Here is a 27615-nt window from a genome sequence, read left to right as displayed (position 1 = left end):
TAAGAATAAGCCATCTCTACAGCACCCGTTCAGATAGAATACTACAAAGGACAAAAAACCCCCTTTGAATATTTCTCTCTTGCACTGGCTTTTGAGAATTAACAAAAATCGATGAGGACCTTGTCCTTCTACAATTTACTTAATGTGAAGACTTTAAGAGTACTTTACAAATTTTTCTAACTAGATTTCAAATCACTACCCAAAAGCAAGTGTTTACCACTGTTACGCCACCAAAGAAGTTTAACACAAGAGACATCAATCTTTCAAAGAAACTTCTGGTGGAATTGTACAGTACTGCTGCTGCTTAAGAGACACGTTAAAAACTGGTGCTTTTTCCACAAGGCCTTAGAAAGATTTCTGTCTTCAGATTTGGAATATGAAGTCGCCAATTTCAGCTGAAAATTCTTTTTGCATGCCTAAAGCCAGAAGGGGCTATTCTAGTTAATATTAATGAAATCGTGTTCACCTCTACAAAATAAATACTGAATAGAGCAATTTTGTTTAATATATTAATTGCAATCTAGCATTTAAATGTGCATTTTTCTTTTTGAAAATTCAAACCTGAAAGCCTCCAGGTGTTGCACTAGCAACTAAGTGAGAATATTCAGAGATTCCTTGGGGAATTTATGCTGATAAAGAATATCTGTTTGCATTATGAAGATCCAGGTAGGCACAGTCTAGATATGCAGAATGCAAAGACTAACTTCCAACTGGAGCAAACGCCAGATTTAAAAGTATGCAGAAAACACTCACTGTTAAACCAAGAGGCTTAAGTCCTAAGATTAGTGTTTAAAGGATGTTGCACAGCTAATGACTATTCAGAGGACAGACAGTGCTGATTCCCCACTTATTTGCAAATAACTTGTATCTAAGCAAGGAAGCTTCCAATATTACAGCAGTGGTTTGGAATTATTTTCCATCAGTTCCACTGACCTGTGAGCTCTGTAGCCTTATGTAAACTCATGCTGTATTTTTTTTTCTTTATATAGTTTTAGTAATTTATTCTCCTGTGTATTGACTGCACCAAGAGTTTTACTAATCACAGCTATCACCAGCATAGCTGTCAGCAAATAAGTGAAGGTTATCCCATTTTGAAACAAGGATACATTTTGTTATCAATCCAAACAGCTTCTGAGTCTCACTGCAGTAAGGGATTTCATTAATGTGCTTAGAGAGGATACAGGGCCAGCAACAGCTGTAATTAAGGCAAATCCACAATACCTTTAGTTCAGCTTGAAGAAAGACAATTCCAATTTTTGCTCTCTTCCCACATGCAAATTTCAAATCTTTATTATGTCACCACCCAATTTTTTAAAAGTTATCTCCAGATAAATTTATTTTTAAGTCGCCTAAGCTGAAAATACAATATGCAAGAGCTCACCTCTATCAATAGAAATTTCTTGTACTAATATACTAGCCTTTATATAGCCCCCTTTTTTCTCTCATCTGCTGAGTTTTGACCAATAGTTTCAATCAAGCCCTCCACTACCATATTCAAGTTCTAGCTTGAAGCACAACATAAAAAAACACTACCACAGATTTTTGCAATATGTATTCCTGGTGTCTGTCTTTCATCATAACAGGAGTGCAACTGAAATCAAGCGTTGCATATGGAAATTCAGACCAAAATCATAAAAATAAATGTTCATGCTCACAAAAAGTTGTAATACATTTTCAATGTAAGGAGGAAATATTATGTGTATGACAAGGTGCTGAATTAAAAACAGAGCAAAAAGGAGGTTTCCACTAAAGTTTGAGATGGCAGGTAAGAAGAAACATATTCCACGAGCCCCAACAACCTACTTCAATGCAGTAAAAAGACTGCTCAGGTAAAATCTTCTCCTCTATATAAATATTCATGCTTTGTGCAGGGAATAATCACAAACTCCTTAATAAATGCAGTAATTTGTCTCCTAACTATTAAGTGGCAAGCTCACAAAGTTTGCATTGAGTACAGCCCAGTTCAGGTATGCACCCAAACAAAAAGCAGAAGAAACCTAGGAGAGAAAGTACATTAATCTGTAATTCCAAATAAATCTTTCTCCTTCAAAGTTTATCCAATGCTATCAGAATTTTCATGTGTGATAAATGTGAGATTTTTCCTAGTAGCCATAAAGTTATACTAAAAACAAAAGCATCAAGAAAGAATTTTACCACATCACAACCACAGAAAGCAGTGGCAGTGCCACCAAAGAATTTGACACAGATGCGAATAGTTTCAAGCAACCTGCAAGTCAAGTTGCAAGCATTAGAAGATTAAAGTCGAGCCTCCAAACTAGCAGTAACACAATTCCATAAAATATATGTATTTTCTTGGGATCTATTTTTTAGAACAGGTTTGCCTTAAGAACAGGTTACAAGACCCTTTTCCATTTGAATACCTCATCAGTATCACAGCTGCTGTCAAAACAGCATACAGGTTGAAATCCTCGGTAGTTCTTACCTTCCTCCCAGCCCAACCTTTGCTCTTACTCTTTGCCTCTTCTAACCTCTTCACTAGCTCTCTGCTACCAGGTAAACGCTCTATCAGTCTGGAAATTATATCCTCCTCACATAACAATGCTCCTTGACAGACAACTGAAGAAACTAAAATATTAAAAAGGAGAGTTGTTATTTATAAAAAAAGCTCTGGATTTCCAAAGTTCATGCAACTATTCTTGGCCAAATCCATGTATTTCTTTTCTTCACATACTTCGTTCCTTCAAATTCGGAAGACTCTGATTGCTTACATTCCCTTCCTTTTACTTGAATCTCATTTGATCTGCAGATTGAGAAGAAAGAACAGGCTTTCTTCCCCCCGCCCTGTTAGGATTCTCTTTACACGTGCCAATAAGGGGAGCTTTGCTATAGTCTGCCCAGTTTCTTTCTTTGTCCTAAAGAAATAAAGGTTTATGTTACTTTAATTAAAAAACCCTGTAACAGGCTTCTTGGCATCTGTGAAGTTAGTGTAATGAAACTGAGGAAGTATCAAATTTTTAATGTTAAATTTTAAAAATAACATGAAGAACGTTATAGATAACATACCAATATATGATTTTTTAACCATTTTTTTCCTCTCATCCTCTATTGTTCACAAAGGACTCAACAAAACAACATTAATAGGACATGCACAAAGTTAAAAATCACACCTAATTTTTCCTGCCTTCACACACACAAACTTCTCCACTCAGACACACTAGGTGTTATTACAGTCTGTACAAAATCTTCAGAGCTGTGCCACTTTCTTCATAGCAGTCTGTAAAAATCCATTTGGAAACCATCAGCCCAATTCTAGGAAAGTAACTAACTGTTCTGCAGAGCATTTCTTAAAAAAAGACCAAAAAACCCACAAACAAACAAAAAACCCACCAAAAAACCCAAAACACCCTACGACAGTATTAAAACAGATCATTAGAAGAAAGCAACCTGTTTTGGGGAAGCTTGTCTGATCTCAGGATTTTCACAAGCAGAGAAAAAGAGGAAGAGAGTCTGAAAGCGTAATTGATACAAATCTTCATCTCTATCCACCTGCATGCCTAAACGTGATAGTATAGTTTAGCTGCAACAAATGCTACAACAATGCCCAGGCCACCAGTACACTAAACCTGACGGCCCCCCAGTCTCTCTCATATTTACACTCCAGGGACAACATTTTTTGACCACACTGCAGTAACCTCACCTGCCCATTTACAATATATGCCGTCAAACCACACTTCTGCAAGAATTTTAGTTTCTCAACTCGTCAGTGAAGTTTGCATCCACCTACCACAGAGTCCAACAGTGCCAGTGAACTCTGACAAATCTGAGCAGCTAGTCCGAAGTGGCAGAGCAGCGATGTCCCCAGATGACACTAAGCAGGCCAGCACCCAGGGCCCACCTCAGCAGCATGCTCCCAGCTGCCATCCTGCCAAGATCCATCAGCCCCAGCAGTTACACACAGCTGGTTATGGAAGTTCAGTCAGTCACAGAATTGCATACCTGCTACTAGATGTGCCGGGCTCTCATTCCCATTATGTCTAAAGTAAATGACTTCGTAACATAAGACCAAGATAACAATCATTTAGTCAGGAGAAAAGCCACAAACTTCCACAGCTATAGGAGAGCCTTTCGTGTGGCTTTCTGATTTTTTCATCTTTGTCACATGCTGCAATTCGCCTTTGGTCCTCAGGAGGTGGAAAGGAAAGGCTACTACTGCTACTAACAAAGCAGGAGCCACGTTACACTGGAGCAGAATCATATTAAGTCAGGCTAACAAGTGGTTTCAGACTCTGGCAGAAGAAACACACTGGCCAAGGACAGCCTGATCTGGCTCATTCTACAAAAACAGTAGCTGGAAAAATAACCCAGCACTGAGATTTTTAGAAAACTACAGGAATAAACTCTTACTCATATGAAAAGGAGATCTGCAACTGTACAACTTTCCCCACCAAAATAGTATATAAATTGCAAATCAGCCCATAATTCTTACAGATGTCACGAATGAGGCACGACACACTGTACTAAATATTTATATAGTAACTCAGAAAGAAATCTAAGTTCTAAAGCTCTTTTAAACTCCCATCCTGAGTTTAGACACCAATTATGATTGCCCCGGTCACTGTCCATTCATATTCTTAGCTATAAAGCTGAATTTAGTGCAGGGAGTTTTGCAGTTCCAGCCTCTCCTCTCCCCACACACCAACCAACCCCTCCTCTTCTGATTCCGAGAATTCAGGTGCCACCAAGGTTTCATTCTTACTGGACAAGTGTACTCCACAGCTGAACAGTAACATTATGCTATAACCTTAGAATTCTGGCATTAAAAAGCCATCCAAAGACATGGATGAGACAGAAAGGATTGGGTTTTTAGCTCTTAAGATTAACATAAGAGCAACATTCCCTGAACACTGTTCTTGAAAACAATTCCTTATTATATTGGAGAACCAAAGTGAAAACTGACTCAAAAAAAATTATATTTTAATACATATGAAGTACAAATAACTGTGTCAACTTTAATCCACTAGATAATTCAGGGAATGTTACAGTGAATTTCTATGAGTTACAAGCAATAAAAAAGGTAATCAAAACTTTTATTTTCCAACAGAACACAATTATTGTTGCATGCTACAACACACAGAAATTACTTCTATTATCCTTTCTGTATTAGGCAGCAAAAAGTACCTTACCTTTTTCTCCACTGTCTGAGCACAGAGGATTAAAAACAAAGTATTAGGAAAAAATTGCAAGTGTTTCATATCAAGAAAAAAAACCAAGCCGCTGCATCAATAAACTTAACGTCTGTCCAGCATTCCATGCATACACTAGGGACACTTAATGAAAACTTATCCCCCTCCTTTTTTTTGCAGGCAGTCAGACCTCCAGATTGGAAACCTGAAGGCAGCCATTCATTACCTCCTCCTGCTCCACAACGCAGATCTCTGCAACACTGCTGGAGGAGCCACCATAGCTTGGTTTTCCCTCCTAGGAACTCCCTCCTTGCCCATTACTGCACTGCAGTCTTTCTGAGGGCTACGCAAAACGCAAACTGGGAGGACTGGAAGGGCCCAGAAAGAACAGTTACAGAAGGAACATTCTTTCAAATCATCTCATGTCTTATTACTTGTGGGCTGAAAGGAATCAACTCAGTTTGGGGGATCTCTTAAGATGCTCTCTGCTGTTCCTCCTCTCACGTTCCTGCTTGCCTTCATTTATCATAGGGCAATTTTGGGATTTTTACTTTGTGGCAAAATGAGAGCGAACTGGGGAAAGATAAACAGGCTTTTAAATTTTTTTGTTTCTTACATTTAGTGACTTGTTTATATTAAAGCTACCTTTTATTCTCATAACCACTAATATTTTAAGGGGTTAAAAAAATTAAACAAAAAGAAAAGTCTTAAGGTTTGGGGTGTTTGGGGGGGGGGGGCGGTGTTGGTGGGTTTTTTGCTTTTGCTGCTTAAATCGGGGAGTTTAGTTAATTACCTATTTTAACACTTGGATGCCTTCCCTATACAATTAAAACTGCCATGATTACACAGTAGCAGCATTTCTGAGACAAATGCCTAGCAGGGGCATTTGTAATTATTTCCCAAGTGTTCCACCACAGCAGCTAAAGAATACATCCCAATATTAAAGATGTTTTCACAGAAGGATTGAGGATGGAAGGGACATCTGGAGATTACTTCGTCCAATCCCCCTGCTCAAGCAGGGTCGGTTGCCAAGAATAGTTTCGCATCAGGTTTTGAGTATCTGCACAGAGTGCGACTCTACTACCACCCTGGGCAACCTGTTGCAGTGTTTGAGCACCCCCACAGCCAAAAGTTCTTCCTTTGTTCACACGGAATTTTATGGTTTTTATTAACTTATGCCCACTCAGGACACTAGAGGTCAAATTTATACTTGGGTTAGCTTTTTTTACCATCCTCCCCTTGCTTTTTCATTCTCCATAGATGCATTTAAGAGCAAAGGGAGCAACAATGAGTGCTCAGTGTCTGCCAGGCAGTTGTCAGCTCATGTGCAACAACAAGGCTCATCACTGCTTTCCATCCCTCCTTCCCTCTGCATCCTGCAGAGCAAGGCTCAAGGCCAGATCTTTCAGCCCATAGCAGCCCAGCTGCCTACCATCAGCAGCCTGTGATTCCTTGGAGATCCACATCCTCCTTCCTGCCCCATCTTTTCTGATCTGGCCTCACTGAAGCATCAGGCAAGGCTGAACACATGCTGACAGTGACACGGAAAGCTCAGAAACCTCCAGCAGCTCTTCAGCACCTCCCCACCTTCTGCTGCAGGCCCCCAGGAGAAGAGGCAGTAGCCAGCATCCAGAGCATGTTATACGGGGGATAAGCAGAAAGGAAAGTCTGGAGGTAGATGCATCTTTTTGGGTTTTGGCTCACAGCTATGAAATCGCTGGTTGTTTTTAGTGGCGTATTTCAACAAGGTTTACCTTGGCCTTTTAAAGAAAAGGTAACGGGCAACATGGGTACCGACTCACAGATACAACGAACATCCCTACTACCCACTGCCACACGCACAGATGGGAGAGATTAATTTATCACAGCTGTGCACAAGTCCTTTGCTTACTCTTCATAGGAGCTCCTGAGTTTCCATGCACTAAAACAGCAGGTTTACAATTCCTTTGGGTTTTTTCCCTTTTTCTGACATGGCTTAGTTAAAACTGAGATTCCTGTAATGGACAACATACACTCAGCTTAGGCTCCCAAGCAGTTTTAGTTAGTTTTATTTTAAGCTTGCCTATACTAAATATACTCTATTTAACACTAAAGGTCGTCTTCGGTTTCAAATCCCTTCCCTGGTTTGTAGAACAAACATCACATACCACATTTGAAAAATATGATAATGATTTTAAAAAAAGGAGATGTTGGCTTTGAAACAGAAAAAAAAGATATCAGAAGAGCTATCAGAGACTTTCTGCATGATTTAGAGCACTTCCGTATACTTCTAGTCTCCTTTGTTGTGGAACACATATAATGCCTCCTTTCTCAGATCTTACCTGGACACCTACCAAGCTCCCATCTCTTCACATACTTGTATACATATTACCTTGTATAATAGGACGACTTAAGCTGGGAACTGTCGCAAGTGATAAAATAACTAAAAATAAGGAATACAAAACCATAATTTTATCTTGGTAAAGTTGGGGGGAAGGAGGACCAAAAATATCCCCTTGCTCTAAAAACAAATAAATGGTAAAATAAGATCTTTAAATATTTTCCATTTCCGTAGTTAGTGTAAAACTACCACCTTAATGATACTTTTTAACCTGTTTTGCTTCAGGACACTGAGAATGACTTGAAGCCACATGCAGCCTAGTTGCTTTCTGATTGGGATTCACACATTATCAAGGATGCACACAGTATTTCCTCAAGGAAAAACACCCAAACACCTGGCACTAAGTTAGAAGATGGGGCCAAGGAAGAAAATCTTACAGAAATATAGCATGTCTGCTTCATAAATTGTTCAAGATCCCATGAATTCTTGAGGGGAGGGTAAAAGAAAGAAAAAGCCAAGATAGTATCCAATCATTCCAGCAGACTATTTCCTCCTCCTGCACTCTTCAGGTGCTCTGTCTAGGTATTTTTTAAGCTATGTATAATATATATATTATTATATTTTTAAGCTATGTAAAATAAAAAATAAAAATAATCTTTCCTTCAGATGTTTAATGAAATGGAGGTAACAAGTTTGCTTACTTTCCTTACAAATACAGCAGAACTGATAAAATGAACCAAAAAATTATAAGTAAAGAAGCCTACATATACTATCAGGCAACTTAATTCCATCAGGCACAGAGTGCAGAAGAACTTGCTAAATAGTCCATTCTCATTGTGTGGAAGACACAGAACAAGGAAAAGCAACACTATAAAGGGGTTTACTTACAGAAATAAGAATGAAACTCACTTGACTTTTGAGGTATCACCCTCATTCATAACTAAAGCAAGTCCAGGCACTGAAGATGATTCGTAAAATTAATACCATCAACTTAAAAGATGTGAAAACGCAAGGTACTTTACAGTTTCATGCAATGATACAAGTACTACCAAAAGAAAAAAAAAATCCCAACAAAAAAACCCAACTCACAGAACTGTCACGAGGTTTCTAAATGTACACATCACAAAAATACATACAGCAGAAGAATTGTTGCTACCTACCTGTTTACATGAAAAAAAAAATTCACAACACAAACCACAGTGACACACTAGACTGCAGTCTGTGCTTCCAATGGTTTAATATATTATCTCCCACTGCTGAGAGCTGGTCTTGATTCAGTTAAAGCCTAAGCACTCAGGCTCTCCTGCTGGGAAACAAACAAGTCAAGTCGGTTTCAAGCATCTATTAATATACAGAAACAATTCTCACAAGCCTGAAGGCAGAAAAGAGAAATAGTAGGTTAAGGTTGCACGAAACTGTAACAAACTAGAGCAAATCAGAAAGCTGCACTGAGATTCAGTAATTCGCAAGAAAATTCATTGCAAAAGTCTATTTACTTCATGGAGGAAGTCACCACTGCCACCAGTTAGTGAGTCAAGCTAATCTGCAAGAATGTTTTACATAATGGGAAAATTTTTATTGGCCAGAGGTTCACAGTGTTCTTAAATTTCCAGAAACTGCAGATGTAAAGATACTTCTGTTAACCTAAACCAAAACCAAGAAAAGAAACTATCTGACCATTTCACAACATATGTCTAGTTTTACTAGCTACTGTACTTCAACCTATTCGGCATAGGAAATAATTACGCTTCAATATAAAAGGAAGGAAATATGAACACTGAAAACACAGGTAGTTTTAATACTACCAGCAAATGGTATTAAAACATACTGGCTGGCACATCATCACCATTTCTGAACCGTGATACTGAGAACTGAAGTAGTTTTTTAAATTACCAGTTTTATTCTTGTAGAAAACTAGTACTAGTGAAACCATCGGAACGGATTTACAAGAAAGCACGATACCATCTTCTTTCTTCCACCTTCACTTTATTATGAAATAAAAGCTAACGAGAGCCAAGAATCCCTGCAGACAGACAGTAACAAACTGAACGGTGGTCTTCCCTTCTTTTAGCAATGAAAATATGCTGCAACACAGCTACAGTATAAAATCCATTTTGCTCAAAGTAGCTCGAATGAATGAATCTTTCCTCACTTTTCAGAAGGCTGATAACAGCTTAAAGCAAGCCGTTTCAAAACATTTCACAGCTCTAGTATTCCTCTTATTCTGCTAAAAATGATCCATTTAAAAATACAAATTTGTTCAGATTATATTTTAGGTGCTGCTTTTAAAATATTTTTAATGATACTTAAGTTTATTTTTTTAATTACACAAGTATTAGGATTTGAGCTCCAAAACAGGCTTTAAACTACAAAAGTGACCATAAACTAAACACTACTATGTAAAGCCTCAAAAGAGCAAGTACACATTGAAGCGGTACAACTCTTACCACGACGATGTAATACAACTTCCCTAACAGGCCACAAAGCATGGGGGGAGCAAGTTTAGAAGCCCAACTCCAGAGAGGTAAATTCATCATCTTTTGCCAACCCCTGGTGTAAGGTCTCCATAATGCAATACATTAACAACTGCTTCTGCGGTCCTTATTTTATCTTACTTACAGTGATGCAAATCCTTTATAAAAAGTGCTGCCCTACTGAAACAGTCTTTCTGAAGCACAGTACATTAGGAAATCCTATCTCACTTTTCTCCCCATAGACAATTTACCTATGTATTTGCCAGCAAAAGCCATATTTCTGATTATGCGAGTTCCATCTTAGTTGATGGTAACAGAAGAATGAATGAAAAAAGCCTTCCGACCCCAGTAACTGTATGTTCCTTTTTAAATTGAAACCTAATTAAGAGGGCTGTCTCCACTGCATGACAGAACCAACCTGTAATTATGGAGAAAGAAAAAAACAAGTATGCAACACCAAACAAAAAGCACATTTCTTTCTGGTGTCTGGCGATACACTCCATTTGAAGGGCACACAGACCAAGACCAGCGATACAGCTGCACTGCCCAAGTGAAAAGCAACATCTCTGTCTTGCAATGACCAAAGCAATCTCTGGGAACCATCCTGAGGACCCAAAGGCATCCATCAGTTCACACAGAAAGCAGACAGTAGCACAGCTTTTTAAGTTCCACAGGATAGCTAAATACTTCTCCTCACCTGCAACTAGATTTTTCCTGTCAGTCTTGACAGCACTGTGCTTTGATGGACTTCATCATCTTTATCCACATACCAAATACCAGTCCTCACCCTCCACGAACTGGCAGGCTGCACTCCCTGTATGCCTTATCAAAAAACCACAGCCAGAACAATACTGGTTTTGTGGTCTGCCATAGGTTTTCCACCTAAGGCAACTGCTACACTTCAAATCACAAGAGTAAGCACAGCTCTTCCTAAAGCATTAGACATCTGGAACTCACGCTAGAGCAAGCTTAATCTGCTGTTTTGCAAGATGGCTCTACAGAGATCAGAACCCTTGGAGCTACTGTCATAAGCTAAGGTCACACCGTGAAAACAATTTCCTCAGTTCAGAGGGGAATACAATGCTATAGAGGCTTCGGTCGTTCTTGTCTAACACTGTATCTCCATGTGGTTCGGGGAAGGACTTCAGTACAGTAATCCAAAACACAAAATGCAAAAAAAAAAAACCAAAACCCAAACCAAAAACACCCACACACCCCCCAAACTCTAGACCAGAGGCAAAGGATGGATTAAAAGAAGAAATCCTTGCAGCAGCAACCAACAGCTGTGTTCTAGCCTATAGCCCAGGCCCTGATGCAGTCCTCTGGTGAACGGAAACAAGTAGACAGAACACCACACACACCTGAAAGGCTCCTTTTCCCTGTACTGGAGACCTCTGTCCTTCCAGAGTGCTCTGCTTGTGGACATAAGAAGATAAAGCCCCCTGTGTCACTGTTTGAGAGTTCTCTACTGACATAACCCACTTCCCAGACTTTATACTTCCAGTGCAGCTATCCATACGTCTGAGTAGGGACTGGAGACAACCCTAAAGCCTTCTGTGCTTAGACGACCACCAGAAATAATTACATGACAGCAAATGGCTGGCAATGGTATTTAAAACTGGTAACATTCCAAGATCTGTTTCCCCTATGAATTTCTGCCTCATTCAGTATTGGTAGTAGGTCAGTGTTATCAGTTATACATACCCTGAAAAGTCATCAGCCTGGTACCAATTCTCACCTGGCCTGCTTTTCCAGTTAGTTAATTTGGACTAACTAGTTCTGCCACAGTCACAGCAACACTGTGACACTGTCACAAAGAGTGGCCATTTTGAGTATGTGCAGAAAGAATGACCCAGTCACCACTTAGTCTCATCCTAGTTATTGAAAACAGACTAACATCCTGTATTAGCTTAGAACAATGGAAACTGAACACTTCTGTACTGGTTTACAGCCATTATACTCTGGCCTCTTGATTCTTGCAGTGGACATCTGGATATGTAGGGTAGTTTCATCAGAGGGCGTAAGGAAACAGCATCTCAAAAGTCACTTGTACGCAAACATTGAAATGTTTTTAAGAAACCTTTTATTTGCAAGAAAATGAGTAGAGACCAGAAGAACAGACACAAAAGCTTTTAAGGAGAGTATCGTACAGGCTCAGGGAGCTCTAACAGGGAATAAGGCCACATAGAAATGTGTTATTATTAAAACACTCTCTAGACACTCTTGTATCCATTTTACTTATTATATGTAATACTTGGCAACGGGCTCTGATGCTTGAGCCCTGGTGACTATCTACAGCCATTAAGATACTGGTACATCTTTATTTGGCCTTTCCACATCTTCCTTGGAATTTACTATGCTTATGGTAGTAAAAAAACCAAAACCAAACAAACAAAAAAAACCCACCCACGGCCAAACCACCATAATTCTGTCTCCTTGTTTTTTTACAGTTCCCTTCATAACATCATACAACACAAAACTCATGTTCACTGGTAGTTTAAACACCACTCCAGGTACAAAGTGAACTCCAGCACACTGCAGCTCTGGGTCTACTCCAAGGGGAAATACACAATTTCATTTCAGAGTTGGTAACAGCATCAAGACTGATGCATTGAATCTAGTCTTAACATCAGGTCCGGGCATTTCACTAAGATAACACAGAAGGCTGTAGGCCAGGTACTTTGAAGCTCAATGACATCCTGAATAGGATTCAGTACTTGAAATCAGGAGAACAAGAAAACCTAAAGCTGCGCCCTTGGTTGCAAGAAAAACACAGGCCATAGGAAAACTTAAGAGCAGTGAGCTACTCATTGCCACAGACCCCATATTAAGACCTGTTCATTTTGAACTGGAGTTATGTTCTCCAGAATGCGTACAGAGGTTCCCAGTTTGGTATCCATTTGCAAATGTACTAAAACCAACTGATCTCTATTATTCAGCCCTTCAAGTCACTACTGGAAAACTTTAACTATCACACAAGCCAAAACAGATGCTGAGGCAGTATTACCCAAGATGATGACAGTTACCTGCATCTTCCTGCTCACTTCTGCAGTCCATTGCATGCTACCCTTGCAGCTGTGTCCTTTAAACCAGGCTGTTTCTCCTCAGTCCCCTAGACCCTTAATCAGGACTCACAAAGAACTGTGATAAAATACTATGGAGAAATTTCTAATGGCCCTTAGCATCATTCTGTTATCTTGCAGATGTTTATAGACAAAACATTTATATTCTAGTTTTTCTGGAAAATACATTTCATTACTCTGTTTCACATCACTCGTATTGCAGAAAACAAAATCACAAGATCAAGTACAAACACTCTTTCAAATTGCATTTAACCTCAGTCAATTATTCCAAACACATGTAAAAGTCAACAGCTAACTGGTTTATGCATTGTATCACTTGGTTCTTCTAAAGACAGAAGAAAGAAGAATTACTTACTTAATTTCTCTTGGCATGAATTTTTGTCGCTTTTCCCTCCATACTGGCTACTGGAACAATACCTTCTTACTGCTCAAGACCATATGAAAAACATTTACTCATTATCCTTTTAAGTCCAGTGTTAGTTTGGTATTGCTTTATGGCTCAAACACTTCCATTTTTTTTCCCTACACACCTGTGCCCTTCTTCCTTACTCCTCTTTAACACAGTCACCTAAATTCATACAATTTCTTCTCAGATTTCAGATCATTAGCCACGTAGTGATTTAGCCAAAGTGATCTGTTGCTATGTTTCTGTGCAAAAAAAAGTAAAAATTAATAATTCACACTTGCTCCCTAAAAAAAAACTTCACTGAAATCCTTTTAGACTGCAACATGCTTCTTATGGCATCCTACCAACAAGTTTTCTGAATTCTTGTTGTCATCTTTATTTTGCTGTTCTTCCTCCTTTACTTCCTATAAATACCGATTTTTATCAGTTCAAGTTAATCTTTCACAAGCTGCCTCCTTCTTCCATCTTTTTAACCAGCCCAATCATCTCTTGGTCAACATTAAATCAAGACAATCATCCATATTTATTATCAAGAGCTTTCCCGTACATCAATAAATTCTTGCATAGGAGTGAATGTCCCACGCACCTTTCTCAAAAGACATCTGCTGTAAATGAAGGATTTTATTTGCTCAGTTCTTATGTTTGATCATTTGTTCATTTAGTACTTGTATAAAACAGAAATAAGTTTCACCACCGTACCCATTTTTGGTGGGCCTGTCACAATACCACCCTTACCACTCCGTAGACCTCTCCCTCTTACCTTCTTCACCTAAAAATAAACACACACGTCCGTAATACAATACATTCTCACTTCTTCCCTGACCATCCTTACTATGCCCTCTCTAAATCAACATTCCTGTGGGATATGCTGTTGATGCCATTTTGGCTACAGGAATGATAGATATTCCTTGATCTGGAATACAAACACAGCAAACACAGTGACAAATCCTGTTAATTGTCAAGTCTTAGCCTGCAAACACAAAGGTAGACTCCAAACCAGCTGAAAGCCAAGGTAGGAGGGAAGATGCAAGGCTAGGTTTTGTTAATATTTAAGTGTCTATGAAAGGAGCCCAGGACGCTGTCACCCTTCTGTCTATACTCTACCCTATAGCAAGGTTAGAACCAAGGCTTCAAGGTGACCAAGCACGACTTTCTGCCCAGTTCATTTCCACCTTTGGTTTTGGCATCACTTAGCAAGCCAATCACCTAACTGAGGAATAGCAACTTCACATCTGATGTCATCCAGCAGTATGACTTCACATCACAACCGCTATCTTTAAATGATCCCTTTAAGGGTTATTATTAGCAAGCTGTAAGTTATTATTAGCACACTGAGAAAACACTAATGACCAAGTTCTCTCACGCAACAGCTTGTCTATTTCCCCAATTACCACATAACCGGTAACTTTTCCTATTTGAGTTATTCCAAAAAGGATGAATAAGACCAAGGAGAATCATTTCTCTGCCTGTTACTTCAACCTACCAGATTTTGGGGAACAGCACCTGGCAATCACCCATTTCAACCCTGGCCAAGGTTACAAAGATTTTTGCTAACTTCTCATTTTTTTTGAGGACAAAAAAATAGACATGAAATCCACTGGCTGCTGCACACCACTTTAAAATGTTAAACTCGGGCCAAATCTGTTAAGCTAGGTTCCTGATGCTAGATCCGAAATTATTTAAACCACCCAACCCCATTAAGTGGATTCTTGCTAAGCTGCTACTTCTTCAAAAGGAAAAAAAAAAAATAATCTCAGTTTCTTAAGAAAGATTTTATCTCTTACATTTCTTGCTCAATGCTATTTAATGCTACTAGACTTTTTGCTAGCTGGTCACAATTACCCTACTCTTTAAATCACACTACAAATACTTCTACCTCTAACGAGAAGAGGGTTGTGGCTTTATAAACCTGTCCCAACTAACTCTATAACTCTTGGCCACCACAATTTCTAAAAATGAGGTGAGTTTTCTACTTACAACCCTGTGCTGTGGGAGAATTCAGACCTCAGCAAATTTGCCTTGCTGTCTTTGAAGGAATCCTAACAGCAAGGAGCTTTTAACAAGTACACTTGGGAATGCACATTTTTTTAAAAAAAAATTCATATATATATATATATATATCTCAATTCTAACTACTGCAGAGTGAGTCGGGCATCCAATCACGGGTGTTTAATACAATTTTAGATGGGTGCAGGACTGGCAGGTAGGAAGTCTGGCCATATGGAAGACTGCATGCTTTTGGAGCTCCAGCTTCAGACCATGTGGAATCACCTACAGCATTTAAGATCATACTCTGACTCTGTGTTTAGGCACCACCTTTGTTCCCTTAAGTTCTTCTAAAATCACTAGCCAATCAGGGCTCAAGCAAAGGAATGCTATCATTATGTGTTTAAGTTAAAACACTGCTCTTTAAAAAGAAATGCTGGTGTACAGGGATCAACAAGATAGGAGCTCAAATACTAGATTCACAAGGGTTTTATTGCTGTAATAGTCAGTCTAATTTCTGGATTTTTTGATCAAGTATTTCTTTAATACTGCAGTATCCACATCTACATGATAACAGTGCATGAATGTAACATATAGGCAACACTTAGACGAGAGCTACAACAGAGGCAGCTGCAAAAATCTAAATCACCCATGCAAAAAGCTTATGATCTATTTCTTCCATACTCCTTCCTATGAAAACAGCCTGTCTTTTTAGTATCTTATCAACTAGCCCTGCCTTTGGGAAATATTTTAATAAAGGTAAGTCCTTTTAAAAATAAAAAAATACAGCCATGAAAACAGTTCTAGGCAGAAGCCTGCTTTCATTAGGCATATTAATATTTCAATCCCAGCAGCACCATCTAATGGAGAGCTCAACAATTTTTCCCCTTCTTTAACGTGACAAGCATTTTATTTTGGAGGTGTTAACAACTGATACTTCAACACATGGCCTACTTAATACTCTATAAAAACTGATTAGCTACAAAAGAAGCCAAATCATTTCTCCATAGGCAATAATCACACGGTTCTTTCTCCCCACAGACATTACATTCACATACAAATTTACTGAATATGACCAGGATGTTTGTTTAACCAGGAGTGAAGATTTTAGTTAGAAATACTGTAAAAATAAACAACCAAAAAACCAGTAACTGGGAAGCAGCAATGCCAGCTTAAAAATAAAGCTACCTTAAGTGTGTTTAAACTTTACCTCTGAAAGCAAGAGAGATGTCAGTACCTCTGAAGCATAAGGAATATTGACAAACCTGGACTTCAACCACAGCAACATAAGTCACTACCTACATCTGCTTAAGATGAAGTTAAGTATTCCAAGACATCTTCAGGTTGCACTTCTGCTACAAAAGATGGGTAGCTAATTGTCATAAACATCAATAAAGCATGTAGCATGATGACTCTCGTCAACTTCCACTATTTCTCTCATTACCATTTTCTCATGCAAACAAACATGACAGAACTTATGTAAGAAACAGATGTACAGTAGTAGTATTTTTTCCTCACTGTATTTTGTCCTCCTTGTTCTTTATTTAAATCACAACACTGCAAGTAAGGGTTCAACTACTTTGATCTTTTCCAATTAACTTAGCATATGGACACTCTTGTTCCGGCATAACTGTCTTTTTATACATAGCTCAAAGGACTTCCAAAGTCTGTCTGCCCTATCCTATCTCAGAACAGTCAACTAATCCATTGAGAGTTCATATTTAAAAAAAAACAAACAACACAACACCAAAAGTCTTAATAAATAATTCTGCAAAAATACAGCACCATCCTTTGGCTTTATGTACTAACAGCTTTATTTACACAGAGGACAATTCAAAGCTTCTTCCTCATTTATTTTGAGAGAATCTCCTCAGCAAAAATATACAGAATGCAGCAAGTGGATATTTATTTGGCTGTCCTAAATCTTTATTTAATAATAAATAAAAAAAAAGACACCACACAAAACCAAAAACCCCAATGCATAGATAAAAACCAAACCAACCAACCAAACAAACAAAAAAAGAACCACCACAAAAAATAACCAATAGAGTAAATCCCCCAAATTGCCTCAAAAATCTTACTGGCAGCCAAAATACTGGAAGTTGCATGTCTTTCATCCTTTCAAAATGAAAGTGAAGTTTTCCGGAATTTGTAAGAAGGAAAGAGGAATAAGGGAAATCAGCAGCTATTTTTCAATATCTGGAAACATAGAAGTACAACACACAAATAACAACAAACTTGTTTTAATCTTCCTAGAGATTGCCAAGAGCATTCTTCTGCACGTGCTCCAAGAAAGCGTCAAAACACCTTGCTGTTAGCACAGACAGAAACCCCCCTGCCAAACAGTACGAGCAACGCAACAGCAATACCTACTAGCTGAACTACAATGTGTGATCCGTTGGTATTTCCATTACATACTGACACCATAGGTGAGTAGCGAGATATATTTCCTAATCTGAAATATAGCATGCTAAGGTTCTGTAGATAGAAACATGAATCAACTTCTGACAGAAAACAGAGAAGATACATAGTGTCACTTGAAGTCAGCAGTATTGCTAACCTAAAATGAAGTTAGCTCAAATCCTTTCTTTTTTTCCTCCCAAAATGCAGAGTTTTAGAAAGCAACAAAGATACTACTGCATCAAAGGGTTCCAAAACTGCTAGAGATGTGCATATGCAAATCAGCAGCCTTCATTTATTTAGGTATCCAACTTCCTTCTCAAACTGTCAGCCAAACGGTAGCATTCTGAAAACGTGATATTTTACACTACAAGCACTTTACCTTTGGCACCTACTAAACAGAACCGGTATCCTAATCAGGTTCAACCATAACAGTCATAAAACAAAAACATTCCCAAGCAAAAGCACAATGCTCCTCTCAAAGATGTTGTGCTGAACATAAAAGAGGACAGTGAAAAGGATGGAATGAGAGAGCAAGTGTAGATTTAAAGATACATGTACTTCAGACAACAGCAATGTACACTGCAGACTACCTTGAGTAACCTGGAAGACAAGAGCCTGTTAGTTCACCTGAAATGGGTGGTGGGATGGGGAAGGAGGGATGGGGAGGGAATCAAAGAAGCAGGTAGCTACAGAGAGGTCAAAGAAGAGTGGATTTGCATATTAAAATTAGCCAGAAGTGTAAACGTAAGTACAAGCCTGGAAACAAGTATTTCAGTACAAAAGTGATCTAAATGGAAGTAAAGGGGAAAATGCAGTCCTTCGCTATAGTGCAAGGATGAAACCACCTTGGAATAAAAGTTATCCCTTAGCAACTCCAAAATTACAAGAGAACTGACTGAAACCAGTTCAAAATAAGCCACTTGAGGAATCAGAGGAACCAGCTTGAGAAATTAAGAGCATTTATACTGTTTGGCCAAACAAGACGAAAGAGAAGCACAGCATGGACAGGAGCATTCCATTAGTAACTGAAGAGCTTAAAATGCCAGAAGAGGAGTCAGTTGGGATGGTTTAAAGGAGAGAACAAGTTGAATGAAAAATGTAAGGCTATACTTCCTATGCAAAATAGAGACGCATATCTGCAATTCGTTAAGTCAGAAGTGACAACACTCGAGGCAACCTAGTCTCAGAAGGTTCCTCTCTGTGGAAAGGCAGAGGGCACAGTCAAACTGGTACAGTACACAAGAAGTCCATTATAAAAACCTCTAATAACTGTTCTCATTATCACTCTCAAGTACATGGATGAGCTTACAAAATGAAATCCATTCACGTTGCCATGATCTGGTCTATAAGCTGGGCTTTGCTATTAGAAAAGTTACTTTAGCCACATTATCATGTAAGCTGGTTCCACAGAGTAAGAAAAAAAATTTGTTACTTTTCTACAACATCCAAAGCAGCAAGTTGGGAACAAGCAGGAGCACCACATTAATTCTGTCATGTACACCCAGCTTCTATAGCACTGCATGCTTGCTGTACACAATGGAAGAGTGTGAACCAAATACAGTTTCCTGTCCCATGACGTTGACAGTGCAGAAAGGCACAGCACTGCAGAGGAGACCCAAGGGGATGCCTCTACACAGCACTTGCAGTCCATTTCATTTATCAACAGATGATGTTTTTACCACCCTGCTGGGTCTCAGCACCTCACCCTCATGTCCTCAGATTCTACGATTCAGGAAACTTCTGTCTTGACAGCGCTGCTCACCTGAGCAAGCATCAAGTTCAAATCCACCAGAAAAAAAACAGCAGTGGAAGAAGCATCAGCAAGACTGTGTCTTTCCTCAGCCTGCTAATCGTGCTAACCACTTGACTGAGACATCATGCTTCCTCTTGCTCCGACTCTTAGGCACGCTGAGTTTTGATTATTCTTGGCATAGCAGAAGAATTTCAAGAGAAGGAAGTGACACTACTCTTAACAGGCCTGTGGCTTAATGATGAGAATACTCCCCAGGGAAGTAGGAAACTTGGATTGGAATCCCCCTTCTGCCCCTGGGACTTGGGCATGGTGTCACATCAGCGCTGCAACATCAAAGCCCCTTGTTGGTGTGGCCCTAACTGAATGACAGTACACATCTACAGGAATGAAAAAAAACCCCAGCCTCCAGATTTCCTAGACGCTTACACTGGTATCTTCAATGGACTATCTTCTCTTTCTTGACAGATGTCAAAGCCAGAATGAAGTGGCAGCCAGGAAGGTACTTCTTATCTCACAGTAGCATCTGCAACATGCTTTTCAAGACAGACCAACTCAAAATAACTTTTTGCTGGACGTCTAAGGAAGCTGGAAAAACTCAGAGCATTTTGAGCTTGTCTTGAGTGGGCACATCTTATATTTACAAAGATGTTTTTCATATTAATGCAGCAACCACAGACAAAAGTTCGGTATTACTCCAAATGTTAAATTTTTCTAGTTATGAGCTTCCACATAGTCATCATTAAGGCATGTAAAACATGTTTCATGACTTTTCACTAATATTTCTGACTGAAGCGTTTGCTACATATATTTTATGTGAAAGGATATATTCACTTCAGAGCATTTAAACTATACTACAGAATTATGACCAATTTGTATCAACATAAATAATCTACAGAATGGTTCCTCTAAAATCAGAGAAATCTCTTTCATGAATGGTCATTTTACGATACTACGTAAAATAATACTGGAACTACAAAACATTCCAACTTAAAGCAGTCCTGCTATGCCCACTGCAGTTCTAATTTCTGCAGTTTGCAGAAATTCAATCTTGATGTTGAAGTACACAACACCCCAACTTTCAGTACAAGAAGGGTGCCAGGGAGGGAGACCACCACAAGTGTCCAGTACTGAACCTCTGCGTTCGTGAACATGTTGAGACTTTGCTTCCAATGCTGCTCTTGATTAGATGAACTGCAGAACTTGGAATTCTACTAAAATCACACTTTACACATGCAGAGTAAAGCAGCAGGGAAGAACAACAGCATAGGAATCAAAGGCTTAACATTTTTTGGGGGGTGGAGAGGATTAGTGACCTACAGTTGTATATAATTTGAGAGACACCTACCCTGTTAACCTAGTTACAAAGCCAACAGTCAGTAGCAATTGACTTCACAGTGGCAATGATTCTTTGCTGTCAGTGCTCCAGTAGACAAGATCAGGAAGAAAACACACACCTTCAAAACTATATAAATATACATACACACAGACATCCCTCTCTCTCTCTCTCACAATTCCCAATATCAAATAATCTTTTGCCTTATTTTCCCCCTAAGTTCTAAGATCTTTCTACTGTATACTTCACTTACAGATTTTTTAAGGGCTTTTTTGTCTTTATTTCCTTTTCCTTCCCATTAGAAGGGCACATCTCTTCCTACTTTGCAGACACCTAATGATCTTTCATTGCAAGTTGCATCCCTTACCTCCCAATTCTCCAGTCCTTTCTCTTTCTACCTTAAAAGAAGAACGCATAGAAAAAATGAAATGTTTGTGATACGTCAAAGCAAACATATACTGACTTTAAACTATACATTTATGAGGGTATGGGCTACCAGCAGGCAGAGCTGGGAGACCAGTTATATTCTCTTTGCCAGACCTTCACTGCTGTAGTTTGTCACCACTTCACTACCACAGGTTAAAAAAGTCTAAGACAAAACCTAGTGGCACTACAGCATTATCTCTTGTGCTACTGTCACACCTTCATTCTGTTGCACAAAAGTAAAAAACTCTCCCTCCCTCAGCTTTTTCTCCCCATACCACATCCTGAAATTTCCCATTTCACTCTGTCCCACCACCTTTGGTGTTCCTGAGCCATATGCCAAAAATGCCAGGAGGCTTCAAATACAAGCATCATATTCTGAAAGTACCCACCCACAGGCACTTTAAAAAAAAAGGCGCCTTGGCAATTCTTTAAAGGAAATGTGCACAAAAGCACAGACATCTGAAACTGATGTGTAATGAGCAGTCTTCAGACATCATAAGATTCAGCACCTTCAGTTAAGAAACACTATTATAATAAAATAAAAAAACCTAATGAAATCTAGTTATTGCATCATCTAAGATATCAGAGATCAAAATGTATTATTCTTGCAATAACTATTGCTACAAAGCCAGTTCAGCATACTGGAGTAGATTTAAGTCATTCCTATTTTTAAACTGTCTTTTCATCTGCAAAGAACTATGAACATCTACTTATCAGTGTATTTATGTTCCAGTGGTTTAACAACAAAAGTTAAAATTTAAAGATTTCTGGCATTTTTATTTTCAGCATTGCTATTTCTACTAATAGAACAGCTGGACTTCAGTAGTGATAAAACATGTTCTTCTTCTTTCACCTGAACTTTTCATTATGGACACGATCAACGCAAAGATCCAAAATACAACAAGATCTTGGAACCATTTAGAAGACAAATGTGTTAGCATGGACTGGTAAGACTTCATGAGCAATTTTTTTGTCACTGATGCTACTAACTACTGCCATCTTACACAGTTTTCCAAGGTACCAACAGTAAAAATGCTTGCACGATGATCAAATGCTCCGAGTCCATACAAGAATGGTTTCTCAAAACTGGTATCATCAAACTTAATTGCAGAAGGACTTCAGGAAAGCCTAAAGACTGAGTTATTTAGCACCCTCTTTTGATTAGAATGAATTTGCTTTGCTACCGAATGCTCTTTCCTTTTCTATATTCTAGGTCCAGCTATTATTGGAAGCTTTTCATCAAAGTCTTATTTCAGTAAAACACCTACCACTTTCATGCTGGAACAAAGCAACTTTTATAACCTCATAGGGCCGTCCGCTTGCAATGCTCAAACTCAAGATACATCAGTGTTTCCGTTATCAAGCTTTATGACAAGGGGTTTCCCAGTTCAGCTGTAAAAAACTCTGATTCAGTCCAAACGTTCAAGTATTTCTCATCTTAAAATAAAAACCCTCTCCCCAATCACAATAAATAACATTTACATCTACTGCAATCCATACACTGTGTGTACAGATTGCCATTTATCGACACCTTTAGCCAAACAACTTGTTTTAAAGGAGGAGATATGGTATACGCTATGATCTCTCTAGTTCTAACTCTTAACAACCAGTGTAGCCTTTAAATCCAGGCTTCTGTGAAAGTCAGTAGCTATTCCAAATACATATTTTTACTATTTCAAATCACGTTATTTGTCTAAGCTAAATACTGCTAGTACAGGTTCACATCATACCCTGAACTCCTTTCCGGGCTACAAACGTAAGTTCAGGTAAGCACGCAATAAGCAAGCTGTGTTCTACGGGACAAACCTGCAAGGAAAAATACACAGAGCTACTGAAGAAATAGTAATAATAAAAAAAACCCAACCCGCACAAACTACAACATCCAAAGGCTCAAGAAGCTAGAGAAGTCACTGACCGAAGGAGACTGTGCATTTCAAATTGTATCGTTGGAACTTCCCACATTTTACTACTAGAGAAAGAGGGAGAGGGAGCCCGTCCCGATGCGGGGTGCAGACCCACGGAGGCACGCACAGCCCCCCACGCCACCCCGCACCGGCGGGACGTGACACGATGCCCCTCGGTATGAACATCGCTTCTGTTTTCCCGCAGAGAATTCAAACCTCAGACACCTGAAGATACAAATAAATCAAGACGTAAATGCCTTACCTTCCTATTTTACAAGCCACTGCAGTTCTCAGATTATGAGTCAGTCATAGGTTCATCTGCAGAGGAATGACTCAGTATAAACTTTTAAACACTCGTTATTTTTCCTAGCCGGCAACGCGGTAATTAATTTAAGGCGTTAAAACGCGGTGTGTCGCGAATCAGCGCACAAAATGAATGGCGTGAAAACAAAACACTTTTCTTTCCGCTCACGCCAGGCAGGCGGGCTTCACGGCGCAGGGCCGCCGTAGGCAGAGCCTCCGCCACAATATGACTCCTCCGGCACCGACCAGCGCCGGCCCCGCACCGCCGGCCGCCCCAGCCCCGTGGCCCGGGGCCGCTCCGCAGAGCGCAGCCGGAGCCGCCGCAGAGGGCGGCCGAGGGAGGCGCAAACTCGCGGGGCCCCGCGCTCGGCGCCCAGGCGCGGCGGCTGCTGGCAGTGCCCCTTTAAAGGCCGTCGGCCCGCCCCCAGCACTGCATATGGAGGGAGCCAGGAGCGGAGCGAGGCTTCTGCATTCAAACGACACATCAAACGCCGCAAGCGCCGCCGCGCCGCCCGCTGCCGCACGGCCCCGCTCCGGCCCGCCGGCCGCCTCGCCTCCCTGCCCTCCCCGGCACGCACGCACACACACACCGCGGGGCGCGGGGGGAAGCCGAAGGGGGGTGGGGTGGGGGGGTGGGCAGAAATAAGTAAGCGAAAAGGGGGCACCTGCGAAGCCCTGGAGTGCGAGTGCGTCCGGGCAGGCAAAGTCCACGCCGCCCCCGCCGGAGGCTGATCTATCTCCGGGCACCGGCCGCCGCCAAGGTCCCGGCAACAGGCTGCGGGTGAAGCGCGCTCGGCCCCTGCCTGGTAGCAGATGCCCAGTATCAGCGCCGCGCCGCCGCCGCGCTTCCCCGCCGGCTCCGCGGAAGCACCCCCCAGCTCCCGCCGCCCGCCCCGCCGCGCCCCCCTGCCCGGGGAGCCCGAGCGCAGACAGGCGAGCCCGGCCGGTACCGGAGCCCCGAGCGGGAGCCGCCGCCACGGCGGCAGCGAAGCGCCCTTCCCCCCCCCCCTCCCCCGCCGCCTCGCCGCCGCGCCGCTCCCCGGGGCGCGCCGAGCCCCGCGGCCGCCCTACCTGCAAGCGTGCGAGGGGAGCGGGGCGGCGGGCGGCAGCTGGAGCCCGGCGAAGGCGACCGCCAGCCCGACGGAAAGTCCCTGCCGCTCTGCGCCGTCTCCCCCCGCCCCGCACTTCCTCTCCCGCCCGCTCAGGCTGGAAATCCCCGGCGAAGCCCGCTGCTCTCCCGGCTCCTCCTCACACACGGAGGGGCGGGCCCGGCCGAGCTGCTCAGCGCGCAGGCGGGAGCCGGGGGTTGGGCCTGCCCTGCCCGCCTGCCCCGGCTGCACCTGATGCCGCCGTTACCCTCCCCCCCCGGCCCGCCGCCGCCGCGGGCACAACCCCGGGGTGAAGGGGCCTCCTGCTCCCAGGCGGAGCCCGTCCCGCCCGCCGGCCCTCCGCAAGCGGCGAAGGGGGCGCGGGGTGGGCTGTGAGGAGACGGCGCGTCCCGCTCGGGGAGGTGGGGGCGGCCGGAGGGCGGGCGTTGCTGCGCCGGCCCGGCCGTGGGGGCACCGGGGAAAGGGCGCGGGCGATGGCGGCGGGACGCGGGGCGCCGGCGGGGCGGGATCGGCGCGGCGGAGAGCCGCTCGCATCCCCTCTCCGCCCCGAGGGACGTTCGAGCAGCCCCGCGCAAAGAGTCGCCTCGAACACAATAGCCTTTATTAAAAAAAAAAAAAAAAAAAAAAAAAAAAGCCATTGGGAAAAAGAGGAGGGAGGAAAAAACGCGGGGGGTGGGGGTGGGGGGGAGGAGAAGAGGGGAGGGGGAGAAGAGTCTGGAAAAGATCAGAGAAGAGCGGCGAGCCAGGGCCGTGCGCCCCCCGGCGAAGCCGATCGCCCCAGGGGCCCGGGCCGGCTGCAGGCGGCTGGGCTTGACCGTAGGTGGCAACCCCGATGGCCGGGCGAGGGGAGCGTTCCCTTCCCCGGGGGCGCGGAGGGGCGAGAGGCACCCGGGCCCCTGCTCAGGCGGTGCTCCCGGCAGTGGGGGAAGGGGGGCGACGGCGACACCCGATAGAACCTGTCGCTGCGGTCGGTCGGATTAAATAAACGCCTGTCTCGGGCTCCGCTGGTACCGCGGCATGTCCCGATCGGGGCAGATGCTCGGCCGGTACCGGCAGCCTCGTTGCGCCGGGGCAGCGTTGTGCGGCTCGCTGTGTCCCCGCCGCCGCACCGCGGGGGGCGGCTCTGGCGCAGGAGCGGCGCGGGGGGCTCGGCCGGGGCCGGGGCCGGGGCCGGGTGGGGGGGTGGGGGGGACTCGGCCGCAGCCGGCGGCAGCGCGGCCCGGGGTCGGCGGGGACAACTCCCGCAGAGGGGCCTCCGGAGCCCCGGGGGCAGCGGTGGGGCTGGGGGGCCAGGGAGCCGGGAGGGCCGGAGCTGTAAGGAACGTGCGGAGCTGAACACGGAGAAATGTGTGGTGTTTGGCTAATTTCAGTGGGATGAGGTCACCGTCCTTTTTGGACGTTGTTTATCGAGGGATCACTAGGGAGGAACAGTTCGATGTGTGATCCTGAACGGACGAGCTTTGCGTCATAGTTGCCGCTTACAGCATCTCCCCACGTCCTGCAATCCATCCTGACCCTCTTCGGTCCTCATCCCCTGGATCTCCGTAACGCCCACGCTAACCAGCGCTGCAAAACCAAACGTCCCCAGCTCCGGCTGTGTCCTGACACAGCCCCTCAGACACGAAACTTGGCCTGCACTGCTAATCCCCTCCTTGTGTGCTGTTTTTTTCCTCATCCCACCTCTCTGCTTTCTCCCCCCATCTCTCCCGCCTTTCGCTGCTGTCCCCAGTAAGGGGCTGGCTTAGCTGTCAAGACAACTGCGCCTTTTGAAATGATGCTGTGAACCTGCGATCAGAAAGACAATCAAAGACCAATGTCTTAAATGTGCCCATCACTTGTTCAAGATTGCTTAGCTCCGGACCGGCTGATAGGACTGGGCACCAAGCCTGGATTTCTCCAGCAGCAGGGCTGCAAATAAGTTTCTATCAGAGACAAGCCTGCAATTTTCTTCTTTGCCACTCTTTTTGCTGTTGTGTATGTGTCCTCTTGATTTGCCTCAAAAAAAAAAAAAAAAGAAAAAACATAATAGGATTCCAGTGCCTGTAGCTCTTGCAGCTATATTAATGTATCTTTCCCCAAAAAGAGAAAACAAATTCTTACACCATCTAAAAGATGTTAAGCTTTTGCCCATTTAAAAATGTCTGTAGCCAAAGGGATAAAGTGTTGATTTACTGCAGTATGTACTGTTTCAAGTGCTTTGATGCTTTCTTCTTTTTCCATGTCATTGCTACAAGATTTTAAAGATTTCTAATACAATGAGATGCAGCAAGGTATGTCACCAATGCCTTGTCTTTAACTGGTTTAGAATTTTATCTTATAAGCGACATTTTCACTGGGGCCTGAAATGCTGTGTCTCAATGCTGCTGCTGCTGCTTAACAGCAGTGTTTAAAATACAGTCGTTGGAGGGATAGCCACTTAGAAAAACAGGAATAATGGTAAAGACCATAGAGTATATTTCAGTAAAATGGTTTGAAGAAATACATAAATAGGGCATTACATTGAAAAATTACATGGGAGCAAAGAATTTTTTAAAATCCACCAAGAGAAGGGTGGTAATCCATTACAAACTTGGACAGGGATAGTTATCTCCAAAATCTATGAGGAAGATACAGAAGAGCAAATACCATGTGATTATGGGAAACTATAATTTCTCAGATAGAGACTGGAAGATACCACTGGGAAATGGTAGGGTTTAAATGTTCTTGAGTGTCATAGAAACTCGATTTCTCAAGGAAACAGTTCATGAGAGAGGATGCTATTTTAGGCCTAGCAGCAAGGACCTTGTAGAAAGCCATAGCGTTGAAACTAATCTTGAACTGAGTGATCACGGACTAATCCAGACAAATGCAGATCTTTGTCTAAGACTTGGGGTCACAGAACAGCAGACTTCAAGAAATGGAGGCAATTCCTGAAGTTGACAGGATGGAGGAACCCAAAGATGATTTTTACCCCAAGATACTGAAAGAAACT

The 27615-nt window shown here is 42.3% G+C and overlaps 1 protein-coding gene across 12 annotated transcripts in view; it reads right to left on the bottom strand.

Moving 5' to 3' along the window:
* Positions 1–24758, bottom strand: part of TRAF3 (TNF receptor associated factor 3) — a 71203-nt gene extending 46445 nt beyond the window's left edge. For 4 of the 12 annotated variants that reach the window (XM_055797873.1, XM_055797931.1, XM_055797938.1 and 1 more), the window contains exons 1-3: positions 24607–24758; positions 24201–24338; positions 23495–23550 (exon numbers count right to left, since the gene is read on the bottom strand). The gene's annotated coding sequence lies outside the window, so the exon portion shown is untranslated. Of the gene's footprint in view, positions 1–8624; positions 8766–19995; positions 21123–21155; positions 21178–21269; positions 21301–22596; positions 22721–23494; positions 23551–24200; positions 24339–24606 lie in introns of those variants that run through there. The other 8 variants (XM_055797887.1, XM_055797894.1, XM_055797880.1 and 5 more) reach the window with 8 other exon arrangements.
* Positions 24759–27615: the final 2857 nt, after the last annotated feature.

The sequence above is a fragment of the Falco peregrinus genome, chromosome 1 (genome assembly GCF_023634155.1).
Source record: "Falco peregrinus isolate bFalPer1 chromosome 1, bFalPer1.pri, whole genome shotgun sequence".
Classification (NCBI taxonomy): domain Eukaryota; kingdom Metazoa; phylum Chordata; class Aves; order Falconiformes; family Falconidae; genus Falco; species Falco peregrinus.
This window is presented reverse-complemented; position numbering and strand designations above follow the sequence as displayed.